This window comes from Paramisgurnus dabryanus, chromosome 19, assembly GCF_030506205.2.
Source record: "Paramisgurnus dabryanus chromosome 19, PD_genome_1.1, whole genome shotgun sequence".
Classification (NCBI taxonomy): Eukaryota; Metazoa; Chordata; class Actinopteri; order Cypriniformes; family Cobitidae; genus Paramisgurnus; species Paramisgurnus dabryanus.
In genome coordinates this window covers 2897456-2911740 of record NC_133355.1, presented here as the reverse complement: position 1 = coordinate 2911740, position 14285 = coordinate 2897456, and the positions used below count along the sequence as shown (strand labels likewise).

The 14285-nt window shown below is 37.9% G+C and overlaps 1 long non-coding RNA gene across 1 annotated transcript; it reads left to right on the top strand.

Annotated features, from left to right (window-relative positions):
* Positions 1 to 5018: 5018 nt before the first annotated feature.
* LOC135771307 (uncharacterized) lies at positions 5019 to 8105 on the top strand. Its single transcript, XR_010542886.1, has 5 exons — positions 5019 to 5076; positions 6994 to 7052; positions 7450 to 7519; positions 7648 to 7777; positions 7990 to 8105. It is a non-coding gene; the product is annotated as an uncharacterized lncRNA (long non-coding RNA).
* The last annotated feature ends 6180 nt before the right edge of the window (positions 8106 to 14285 follow it).

Genomic DNA, 14285 nt, shown 5'->3' with positions numbered 1-14285 from the left:
CAAAATACGGAAGAGCGAAGAATTAAAAAGGGGCGTGGCGGAATAAGGTGAATAGATACAGATCATCTGATTTACCATTTCTCCTCCAGTAACTGCAGCCACTTTAGAACTGCTCCTCAAACACACACACACACACACACACACACACACACACACACAGCAGTAATGATGAGTTTTGTTATTATGATTGTGTTATAACATGATTATGTTATTATGATTTAAAACACTGTTAGAGAGAAGATGAATTGATTTAAAGTGTTGATATAAATGATTGTTCAGACAGCACACACGTTTCATTTTTATTTTTCTCATATTTGTTACATTGAAATGATTCAGATCTTGAAACTCATTTTAATATAACAGTTTAATAAAACATAAGAAGATACAAAATGCAGCTTTTGGGTCATGATTTTATTTATTTAAAGGTGCTGTAATCTGTCATTTTTATTGTTTTATACTGTTGTCTGAGGTCTACCCATGATGTTTGTGTGGTTTTTACATTAAAAAACCTCAAAGCAATAAGTAATAGGCTATTTTGTACCCTGGTTTTGAGGCTGGCTGGAGAAATGCTCGGTTTTGATGCGTGGGGCGCATTGAAGACTTGGAAGTAAACACCCACTGCTATGATTCAATAGCTCTCATTCATCATGGAGAATTGTTTTAATTTGTTCTGGGTGCTACATGTGATACACATAAATGACAAAATGCAAATCCAGCATCGACTTCTTTACAAATGAATTCACAGTACAATAAAGTGATAAAACACTTGATGTTTACCCATGTGAGCAGAAACTTTATTTTAATAAACTTCCACCACTCATTCCTAATGTTAAGTTTCAAGGGAAGGTTATACAGGGATTTTGTTCTTCCACAACCAGGCACTGCACAATATTTAGCAATCTTTAAAGACATATCAACATAAATTTTTTCAACTTTTCAGATCTTTCATGTTTACAGACTTCTTTTAACACTCTAAAAACATGAAATCAGGTCAACAAGGACATTTGCAATTCTGAATCTTACAGGATGTTCATAACAGACACCGCTACTAGCCTAACGTTACATGTCTCTTCTTTCTGCCTCTCGGTTCAACATTATCTGTCTGCACAAGCGGAGGCTGCAGTTTCGGGACCGCAGTCATAGGACCGCAGTTATAGGACCCTAGGTTTTTAGTGACAACGCCACCTAGCGAACTAGAGGACCAACAAAGATGGATGACAAGCAGAGTGTGAGTATCAAGTTTGAATCAATTTTTATTTGAACATTAAATACAATCGTGATGCATTTCATTGGAAAGTTAACATAGCCGATTAACATAGTGATTGTGATTTGCTAAATAGTCTTGCATATCCATCATACGTAATATGGCAAGGCACGTTTATTTGTGTAGCACATTTTATACACAGAGGTCATTCAACGTGCTTTTTATAGAATAATGCTGTAAATAACTTGTTAGCACATTCGTTTAATTAAACTGTTGCATAAAAGCTTGTGTTGACTTAGTGACAGTACAAGAAAACTGTATTACGCTGGTTGTAAAAACTTGTTAGTTAGTTACTTGTTTTTTTTTTTTAGTTAAAATAATATAAATATGTTTTAACTGTCACATGATCACAGTCAGCCTTTTTGACGTTACCACACAATACATGTTATGAATATGTCTCTTCATTTAGATGTGGTTTTAATGTTGATTGAGACATGTGACATTTTTATAGTCAGACATAACAGTAGGCCATCATAATAATTGACTGTTAAAATACCATGTGTTAGATTGTGTCATGTACTGTTTACTGTATTGTACTGTACTGTACTGTACTGTGTACCACTTTTTAACAGCATTTTTGTTAATCAGTGATTATGTTCTTTATGTACTATTTCAGTGAAGTGGAGGAATTTAATCGAATCATAGACAAACAATTGAAAAAAAGAGGGGAGAGCATCCAGTTGCTGCTGTATACATCACAATGTGTGCTTTAAATATTTAATATTTATATTTATCTATCTCTCTCTATTATTATTTTTTATCTGCTCAGATGTGCTTTATTGACATGAATGTTTCAAGAACCTTTGATCCTGTAATGAACACTATGCAATACTAATATATAACATTACTTGGTATGAAGATTGATATAATTTTGTACCGTATATAATGTGTGTGCTCTGTGGTGACTAAAATCTTTAAAGTTTGAAATCAAAAATTAAAGAGTTGTTGAACATGTTCAACTAAATGTTCCTGGTTTCATTCATTTCTTTATCTTTCTCTCACTTAAAAGTCAGTGAAGACGTTGTCCATGCAGTTCTTATGTTGTTCACATCATTAACAAATTTGGGTAACACTTTACAATAAGGTTAATTAGTTAACATTAGTTAACTACATTAATTGCATGGACTAATAATAAACTGCACTTATACAGCATTTATTAATATTTGTTAATGTTAATTTCAACAATTAGTAATACTTGATAGTTGGTTAATGAATTGTGAACTAACATGAAAAAACAATTAAACGCTTTATTTAGCTTAATTAAAGATTAAGGTTAATAAATACTGTAACAAATGTTTTGCTTATGGTTTGTTCATGTTAGTTAATACATTAACTAATGTTAACTAATGAACCTTATTGTAAAGTGTTACACTATTTTTTTTTGTGTGTGTTAAAATTCAACTGTTGCAATATATAATTTTATAAATACAAAAATTTTAAATCTACCCCAGAGTCATCCTTGTGTATTCCCTCTGTTCTTGAATATGTGATTGACTAAAAAGGCTAAAGTACACGATTCCTTGTTTATTTTACTCCATGAGTTATTAAATAATGGGAAACCTTTTCCTTACTGGGTACATGACAATAAACGCTTTGAATCTTGAATAATGCAACGTAGAGCCAATAATTACTTAACATTCCTAAAAATCAGATTTAATTTAAATAAAGAAAGCAGTATTTGGGTGTAATAAACCTTTAAAAACATCGAAAACTTTAAAAGTAGTTTAAATTGGGTGAAAATATGCATTTGTGGCACTTTTTTCAAGTAGCATCTGCCTGCACCACCAGAGGCTACAGTTTCGCTAGATGGCGCTGTTAAAAAAAACGAGGGTCCTAAAACTGCGGTCCTGAAACTGCGGTCCTGAAACTGCAGCCTCCGCTTGTGCAGACAGATAATGTTGGTTTTGAATCACGCTTCGGATCAGTGTTTCGACCATAGATATGTATATAAAGGCTAGATGGCTCGTCCGCGCTGATGGCCAATTGAGTTGAACGTCCGCATTTTGGCGGCCATCTTAGGACAGGGCGCTCGCTCACTCGTAGCATTGAGTTTTAATGATGCAGGTACTTTTAAATGACCATAACTTGCTTAATTTTTTACCGATTTTCAAACGGATTGGTTTGTTATAAACGTCAAAGATGTACCTATGACACTGAATACGTATACTAAAAATAAATAAAAAATTCATGAAACATGTAAAAGCATCCATAATTATAGCCACGTTAATAACGTTTGTAAAAAACCAAACCGTTTGTAAATCCGTCAAGAATTCAGCAAGTTACGAGCATTTTAGTTGGCGTATGTCACTCACCTTCCGTCCACAGCAGCAGGGAGCAGCACTACGGCAGCACTGACCTAAGATGGCCGCCAAGTGACGACACAGCTGACTCCGCCTTGAGCCATCTAGCCTTTATATACATATCTATGGTTTCGACACATCTGCGCTTCGGGATCTCGCAAAGCTTCGGAACGACTGTTTCGCGTCAGCCATCCCTAGTGAAGACGTGGCTGAGAAATCCATGAATGGTTCACTGTTACCTCCGCTTTAAATTCTTCAAACGTGTGTGTGGTGTGCTTGTTCAACTTCATTTCTGTCGAGGAGTTCGCGGTAGAAGCAGCGACTTAAGCAACAGGTAATTTTCTTTCTCAATATTTCTCTTGAGCTTCTTAAAAAAACACAATCTTTGTGAAATAACTTACCAGTGCATTATATTTATAAATGTATCTCCTCCTTTCCAATGATTAACACGTATTTACACTGAGATGTTGGTAAAGTGGCATCTGTATCTGTACAAACTACAACGTAAAATCTTACATGTTTTATCATTACTACATTTAAACAGTAAAACTGTTTTAGAAGTTGTATTGAATATTATCTTGTGTATATGTAATAGTGTAGTGTGTTAAAAAAGATGCTTTGAAAAAATATATTGAATTAGTCACAGTCGCAGCGTTATAATCTATAAAAATGTTGCATAATTTGTATGGAAAGTGCATCAGAATCTTGCAGATATGAGATCTCAGGGAGCCCAAATTATTATGTGTTTGCTTCAAGCTTTAGTTTATGTATCCCTTTCGAAAATTAACCATGTTTTTTGTGGTTAAAGGTAGTAACCATGTTTTTTATGTATTGATTACTATCAGCAAAACCATGGTTTTACTACAGTAAACATGGTTTTTTGGTTTTAACTGTAAAACTGTATCCTTCCAGTGCTCTAGAACATTCGTTTCCCAAAATTTTCCACAGTGCAACGCAAAACCCAGTCATGTGATTTCCCACACTGTAAAATGTTTCTGTTAATTTACGGCCAAATTTCAACATGATTAACCTGTTATTTTTAATAACTGCGCCTTACTGTTAATTTTAGGAGATATATGTAAAATAACACCTCATTTTTGTTATTTAACATCTTATTGTTAAATAACACCTCATTCCTGTTATTTTACACCTCAATGTTTTCTGTTCATACGCAAATGTCTTTGTTATCGTGGGTATAATATTTATTACCCTATTAATACACTCCGGATTTTACGCGAGACGGCATTTATTATTTATAACGTTACATTTATTGAGTAACTGCGCTCCGAATGTGTGTGTCTCTCCTGTTCTTTTTGAAAACGGTGTAAATATCCGTATGACACGCAGCACGGCAGGCGCCACTTGATTTGGCGGCACTATTTGAAATAACATGTTCATACAGTATTTTTTTGCATCCTGTGAAGTAACGTAGAAGCCGGCATTTTAACCGGCGACGAACACGGAGAACCATGTCGGAAGATCGCGGTCATTGACCAAAATCACAAAAATCAGGTGAGTTTAAAGAGTTTCTTAAAAGTTTTAATCATCTATCAGTGATGTTGATGTATACTAAACGCAACGGACTTACGGGGACTTACACCACACGAAATGAAGTAACTTAGCTAGCTAATAAGGCAAGGTGATTCAAGCTAGCAACATTTCGATGATTTGTCCATTAATTTAAGAATGCGCTTATTTTAATGTCCATTTATGTATAGTACGATCCAAATCTATAAACAACTATAACATTTATTATTCCTGTGGTCTGGTTTGTGTGGCATTATTGCCATGTGCACATCTGGTTAAAGCAGATTCATCCTGAAAATCAAACGGCTATAAATGTATTTACTGATAGCTGTTTCTTGTGCTAGATCAGGGGTGTCAAACTCAAGGCCCGCGGGCCAAATCCGGCCCGCCCCCTCATTTCATCTGGCCCGCGAGAGTTTACAAATTATGTTAATTATGTGGCCCGCGAGAGTTTACAGATTATTTTATTGTTATTATAAATTTTATTTTTGCAGGTTATTTCCTATATAGATTTTTTTAGCAGCCACCAAAACTAATTTTTGTCCCGCCAAAGTCTTTTTGTAATGTAATTATAGTGGTAATGTTGATGATTGCATGAGAAAGAACGAGCAGTGCCCCGCACGCGCGCACTACTAGAGTGGGCGTGTCTGAATGCGAACGCTGCAGCCTTCGGAGATCGCATTTCCAGGCTGCATTCGTCATCAAGACTCAGAATATTAACAATTATAAAGTTAAATATTATTCTTTGTTTATAGTAAATAGTTGTAATATGCGTATGACTTGCGAATGTAATGGTCAGTTAACTTAAATAAACCAGGCTTGATGACGCTGCTTATGCGACCTCCGCATATGGAAACGGACAGTATCTGCTCGTTCTTTCTCTCCCTCTCTCGGGCCCGCTCACGCGGATCCAGCGAGAAAATGTTTTCCGTCTCGTGTACAGAAATGTTTCGCGATGTCCAGCTGGGATTAGTTTTTTACGCGTCTATTCCCGCTAAATACGCGAACTAATGACTCATCTGAACTGATTACTTTTAATAAACGATTGAAACTATTGATCTGTAGCCTACAACACTGAACTCATGAGACGTCAGTCAATCAGTCAGACACTCAAAGCCAGGTAAAAAATCACAGCTTTTTTGTAAAGAGGGCAAGAAATGACAAGCGAGGGTAGATGTGTTTAATAAATGCATAATTTTGTGGTGGAGATTGTAAAAATCTTTATTAGTATCTAAAATGCCTCTCATTTTCTGACCTGCACAATGAAGGATAACAGAATATTTTGAGTGTACTGTACTCACATACAACATGTGTTTTTGTCACAACAATTATTTTTTAAATAATCTGTAGAATAGTTGTACTCTATACACTTTGTCGTTATTTGCCTGGGCTTCTACTTTCAAAGCTAGGTATTAATTGAGTTATTAACAAAACCAATAGTAAGCAAATGCAGGGAAAATTATGCAATGTACAGTAATAAAAGAGTTGATACATTCATACAGTCGTTCAAATACAACCGGCCCTTTGAGATTAACCGTAATGCTGATGTGGCCCAGGATTAAATTGAGTTTGACACCCCTGTGCTAGATAGTTGGTCTAAAACTCTATTTAATGAATTCATGACAGTTGCTTGTCTTTGATGAATTATAGCTGTTTGGGCAACCATACATGCTGTTGTGACTATTTTATATATATATGTTTTATGCTATCAATGAGGTAAATCCAGCAAAAACAGTAGGCTACTGATCGGGCTAGTGCAGTATCTAGCCATGTTAACAGCTATTCACTTTTTTATTGCATTGGCATAGTGCATCCTATTTTTATTTTTTTGCTGTTTTAATTATCATTGAGTTGTAGATCAATGTTTACATTTGTTTATTTATTTATTTATTTTTATTACAGATGCAGGGTACCATCCCTGATAACACTGCTGTTCAAGATATCCCATATCTCAGAACCAGGTGGAAATTTGAATGGTTTCTTACTTGCTTAATCCTGTTTCTCCATCTCTCATTCTCTCTATCTATCTATCTATCTATCTATCTATCTATCTATCTATCTATCTATCTATCTATCTATCTATCTATCTATCTATCTATCTATCTATCTATCTACAGTATCTATCTATCTATCTACAGTATCTATCTATCTATCTACAGTATCTATCTATCTATCTACAGTATCTATCTATCTATCTATCTATCTATCTATCTATCTATCTATCTATCTATCTATCTATCTATCTATCTATCTATCTATCTATTTTCTCATCTGTCTTTCTGTCTGTCTGTCTGTCTCACTCACTCACTCAGTGATGGTCTTATGTCATTAATATTGTGTTTAATTTGTTCTATGTAGGGATATGCCACTGCAGCTGACCTTGAGAGTTCACTCTCTATACCTGCAACTCCTCGTCTGATACTTCTTGGTAAGTTGGTTGTAGATATGACAGTTGTCTTTAGTGTTGTATGTAGTGAATTCAATGGTATCAAACTAAACTGTGTTCAAAATTAAAGCTAAAACAGAAATTTCATAGTTAAAAAAATTCTGTTTTAGGAGAAACGAGAAGACGCTTCCAGCGCTGGATGCTCAGCCTTGAGGGCCAAATTTGCGAAGGGATCCAGTCCACCTTTGTGACAGGGCTGGTGTCTTTTTTTCCTGTTTTCACGCTTGAATTCATCCAGAGGTAAGATATTGTCTGCTAACACTTACATTTTTTCTGGCCTAGCTGTGGCTCAAGCATGGTTTTAACAGGTCTGGTGATGAGATTTAGCAATTAACTTTGATTTTGAAAATCAGTTAGTGCATGTTGAGGATAGTTCATGTACAATTGTTGTCTTTGATGTGCTGTTAGTCTGTGTGAATTACTCGATTTTTAACAAGTGTATAATTTTTTAGAGACCAAAAAAGGGACAAATGCTGCAAAGGGGGAAAAAAAGAAGAACTGTCAATTCACATGTCGCCAGCCTCTTGAGCAAGCTCATGGACTTTTAGTGGGATTTCATTTGAAAATGGTAAGATGTATACATTAGCTTTTGTTAGGTCAAGCCATACATTTTGGATTAAAAATGTAAAATTATGGAACTCATCTTTCTCTCTCTCTCTCTCTCTCTCTCTCTCTCTCTCTCTCTCTCTCTCTCTCATATACAGACCCAAGACTTCGCAAAGGATCTTCATTGTGTGCTTTGAGAAAATGGTTAGTGGTCTAAGCAGTGACACTGTTTTTTATTTGTTTATTAGTGGTGCTTGCATTTATGCAAAGCATCACTATTATTATTGCTCAGGGATATTATTATTATTAGTGGTGCTTGCATTTATGCAAGGCATCACTATTACTATTGCTCATACTTATTATATATTATTTATATCTTTATTTATTATGTTGGCTTTTTCTCACAGTAACTCCTCCTAGAGCTTTCAAGCTACACCCACAAAACTTTACAAAACTTTTAAGACTGGTACGTAGATTGTTGCTATGACTTTTCTAACTGATGGGACCTACCGAATTCCTAAACGGGGCGCTCAAACACCCCAAATTTTCCATTGACTTAACATTGCTACAAACTTTGACGTGTCATAGCTGCAAGCGAGAAATTTGTAGAAACTTGTGGGTTACCACATTTGAAGAGGCTGGCAGGCTCTGTAAGAACATACATCACATTGGGGTGTAAGTTTCACCCCTGGGGTGTAAGAGGCACCCAAATTTCCCCATTGACTTATAATGGGGGAGGAAACATGCCCATATAAGGGAATAAAAGTGTCCCAGATGGAATATCTTCACTTTAGAGTGTCATAGAGATATGGGGGTGGGCTCATTTTACTCAGGCATCCAATCAGTCTCTGAGGATTCTTATCGAGGTATTAAGCCACGCCCCTAGCAACCAAATATAAGCACCCTAGCAACATAATAAACAAAGCCTTATATCTCTGGTTCCGAAAATCATAGAGACATGGGGGTTGGGTCTTTTGGTCATGTTAGCTTCATGCTAGCTTCATGCTAAGTCATACTAGCTTCATGCTAGTTTCATGCTAGCTTTATGCTAATTTCATAATAAATCTGTCTAACTTCATGCTAAATCATGTTAGCATCATGAAAGCTTCACGTTAAATCGTGTTAACATCATGCTAGCTTCATGCTAATTCATGTTAGCATCATGCTAGCTTCATGCTAATTCATGTTAGCATCATGCTAGCTTCATGTTAATTCATGTTAGCATCATGAAAGCTTCACGTTAAATCGTGTTAACATCATGCTAGCTTCATGCTAGCTTCATGTTAATTCATGTTAGCATCATGTTAGCTTCATGTTAATTCATGTTAGCATCATGCTAGCTTCATGCTAATTCATGTTAGCATCATGCTAGCTTCATGCTAATTCATGTTAACATCATGCTAACTTCATGCTAATTCATGTTAACATCATGCTAGCTTCATGCTAATTCATGTTAGCATCATGCTAGCTTCATGCTAATTCATGTTAGCATCATGCTAGCTTCATGTTAATTCATGTTAGCATCATGCCAGCTTCATGCTAATTCATGTTAGCATCATGCTAGCTTCATGCTAATTCATGTTAGCATCATGCTAGCTTCATGCTAATTCATGTTAGCATCATGCTAGCTTCATGCTAATTAATGTTAGCATCATGCTAGCTTCATGCTAATTCATGTTAGCTTCATGCTAGCTTCATGCTAATTCATGTTAGCCTCATGCTAGCTTCATGCTAATTCATGTTAGCTTCATGCTAGCTTCATGCTAATTCATGTTAGCTTAATGCTAGCTTCATGTTAATTCATGTTAGCATCATGCAAGCTTCATGCTAATTAATGTTAGCATCATGCTAGCTTCATGCTAATTCATGTTAACATCATGCTAGCTTCATGCTAATTCATGTTAGCATCATGCTAGCTTCATGTTAATTCATGTTAGCATCATGCTAGCTTCATGCTAATTAATGTTAGCATCATGCTAACTTCATGCTAATTCATTTTACCATCATGCTAACTTCATGCTAATTCATTTTACCATCATGCTAATTCATGTTAGCATTATGCTAATTCATGTTAACATCATGCTACCTTCATGCTAATTCATGTTAGCATCATGCTAACTTCATGTTAGCATCATGCTAGCTTCATGCTAATTCATGTTAGCATCATGCTAGCTTCATGCTAATTCATGTTAGCATCATGCTAATCGTGCTAGCATCATGCTAATCATGCTACCATCATGCTAACTTCGTGCTAACATCATGCTAATCATGCTAACATCATGCTAATCATGCTAGCTTCATGCTTATCATGCTAACATCATGTTAAATCATGATGGTTTCATGTTAAATCATGTTAGCTTCATACTCAAACATACTAACAGCCAGATAGCCTACTAAACTAATCTTCTGTCAAACCGTTTTAAACCTTCAGGCTACGCTTTGTCAAGCCAACATAAAGTTTGTCCTCAAACTTTTATATCTAGTTATTCTTATATCTGGACACTTTTTCGGCGCGTAACTCGTCCCGCACGGTTTGTCGTAGACCAATAAAACAGGGCTCAAAATAACCGGCTTATTGAGGACACGTCTGCTATGACTTTTATAAGGGATCAGGTGCAGGATTTCTGAAAGGGGGGCGAAAAACCACCCGAAAAATCCCATTGACTTAACATTGCGCCCAACTTTGATGAGTCATAGCTCCGCTCGAGGATTTTATAGAAACATGTGGGTTACAACATTTGAAGAGGGTGGTAGGCTCTGTAAGAACATGGATCACAATGGGGTGTAAGTTGTACCCCTGGGGTGTAAGAGGTGCCCAAAAATGCCCAATGAAAAGTCAATGGGGCAAAATCCCATAGACTTACCATTGCAAAAATTTTGACGGGTCATAGGTACGAGTGAGGATTTTGTAGAAACATGTGGGTTACTAAATTTGAAGAGGGTGGTAGGCTATGTAAGAACATACATTACATTGGGGTGTAAGTTGTACCCCTGGCGTGTAAGAGGCACCCAAATTATCCCATTGACTTATAATGGGGCAGGAAACATGCCCATATAAGGGAATAAAACAGTTCCAGATGGGATATCCTTGCTTTACAGTGTCGTAGAGATAAGTGGGTGGGCTCATTTTACTTGGGCATCCAATCAGTCTCTCAGGATCATCCCAGAGCTATTAAGCCACGCCCCTGGCAACAATTTTGGGCACCCTAGCAACATCTCCCATAGACTGCCATTATAAAATGCCCAGATGGATATCTTTGCACCACAGTGTCATAGAGACATTGGGGTGGACTCATTTTACTCAGGCATCCAATCAGTCTCTCAGGATACTTACATAGGTATTAAGCCACGCCCCTAGCAACCACTTTTGAGCACCCTAGCAACATAAAATTCAAACAGTTATATCTCGGCATCCGAACATCGTAGAGACACGGGGGTTGGACCGTTTGACTTGTGACATGGAGTGTAATCATTATGGGATGCCAATTTTTTCCCTAGCAACCAAATACAGTACCCTAGCAACAGAGTAAACAAAGCCTTATATCTCCGCATCAGAACATCGTACAGACACGGGGATTGGACCGTTTGACTCGTGACTCGGAGTGTAATCATTATGGGATGTCAATTTTTTCCCTAGCAACCAAATACAGTACCCTAGCAACAGAGTAAACAAAGCCTTATATCTCCGCATCAGAACATCATAGAGACACGGGGGTTGGACCGTTTGACTCGTGACTTGAAGTGTAATCATTATGGGATGCCAATTTTTTCCCTAGCAACCAAATACAGTACCCTAGCAACAGAGTAAACAAAGCCTTATATCTCCGCATCAGAAAATCGTAGAGACACGGGGGTTGGACCGTTTGACTCGTGACTCGGAGTGTAATCATTATGGGATGTCATTTTTTTCCCTAGCAACCAAATACAGTACCCTAGCAACAGAGTAAACAAAGCCTTATATCTCCGCATCAGAACATCGTAGAGACACGGGGGTTGGACCGTTTGACTCGTGACTCGGAGTGTAATCATTGTGGGATGTCATTTTTTTCCCTAGCAACCAAATACAGTACCCTAGCAACAGAGTAAACAAAGCCTTATATCTCCGCATCAGAACATCGTAGAGACACGGGGGTTGGACTGTTTGACTCGTGACTCGGAGTGTAATCATTATGGGATGCCAATTTTTTCCCTAGCAACCAAATACAGTACCCTAGCAACAGAGTAAACAAAGCCTTATATCTCCGCATCAGAACATCGTAGAGACAAGGGGGTTGGACTGTTTGACTCGTGACTCGGAGTGTAATCATTATGGGATGCCATTTTTTTCCATAGCAACCAAATACAGTACCCTAGCAACAGAGTAAACAAAGCCTTATATCCCAGCATCAGAACATTGTAGAGACACGGGGGTTGGACCGTTAGACTCGTGACTCGGAGTGTAATCACAAGTGGATGCCAATTTTCTCCCTAGCAACCAAATACAGTACCCTAGCAACAGAGTAAACAAAGCCTCATATCTCTGCATCAGAACATCATAGAGACACGGGGGTTGGACCGTTTGACTCGTGACTTGAAGTGTAATCACTAGTGGATGCCAATTTTCTCCCTAGCAACCAAATACAGTACCCTAGCAACCGAATAAACAAAGCCTTATTTCTCCACATCAGAACACTGTAGAGACACGGGGGTTGGACCGTTTGACTCGTGACTCTAAGTGTAATCACTAGAAGATGCCAATTTTTTCCTAGCAACCAAATACAGTACCCTAGCAACAGAGTAAACAAAGCCTTATATCTCCGCATCAGAACATCGTAGAGACACGGGGGTTGGACCGTTTGACTCGTGACTCAGAGTGTAATCACTATGGGATGCCATTTTTTTCCTAGCAACCAAATACAGTACCCTAGCAACAGAGTAAACAAAGCCTTATATCTCCGCATCAGAACATCGTAGAGACATGGGGGTTGGACCGTTTGACTCGTGACTCGGAGGGTAATCACGAGTGGATGCCGTTTTTTTCCCTAGCAACCAAATACAGTACCCTAGCAACAGAGTAAACAAAGCCTTATATCTCCGCATCAGAACATCGTAGAGAGACGGGGTTTGGATCGTTTTACTCGTGACTGGAAGTATGATCATATACTGTCCCCAGAAATTTGCCACGGCAAGCACCACTCACATTTTCTTCAGGAAATGTACCTATCTAGTTATTATTATTAGTGGTGCTTGCATTTATGCAAAGCATCACTATTATTATTGCTCAGGGATATTATTATTATTTTTATTCTTATTTCTGGACAAAATTTCGGCGCGTAACTCGTCCCGCACGGTTTGTCGTAGACCCATGAAAGAGAGCTCAAATCAACCGGCTTATTGAGGAGATGGTGGCTATATCTTTTATAAGCGATCGGGTGCAGGGTTTCCGAAAGGGGGGCGAAAAACCACCCGAAAAATCCCATTGACTTAACATTGGGCCCAACTTTGACAACTCATAGCTCCGCTCGAGGATTTTGTAGAAACATGTGGGTTACAACATTTGAAGAGGGTGGTAGGCTCTGTAAGAACATACATGACATTGGGGTGTAAGTTGTACCCCTGGGGTGTAAGAGGCCCCCGAAATTTCCCATTGACTTATAATGGGGCAGGGAACACGCCCATATAAGGGAATAAAACCGTTCCAGATGGGATATCTTTGCTTTACAGTGTCGTAGAGATAAGTGGGTGGGCTCATTTTACTCGGGCATCCAATCAGTCTCTCAGGATCATCCCAGAGCTATTAAGCCACGCCCCTAGCAACAATTTTGGGCACCCTAGCAACATCTCCCATAGACTGCCATTATAAAATGCCCAGATGGATATCTTTGCACCACAGTGTCATAGAGACATGGGGGTGGGCTTATTTTACTCAGGCATCCAATCAGTCTCTCAGGATACTTACATAGGTATTAAGCCACGCCCCTAGCAACCACTTTTGAGCACCCTAGCAACATAAAATTCAAACAGTTATATCTCTGCATCAGAACATCATAGAGACACGGGGGTTGGACCGTTTGACTCGTGACTCAGAGTGTAATCATTATGGGATGCCAATTTTATCCCTAGCAACCAAATACAGTACCCTAGCAACAGAGTAAACAAAGCCTTATATCTCCGCATCAGAACATCGTAGAGACACGGGGGTTGGACCGTTTGACTCGTGACT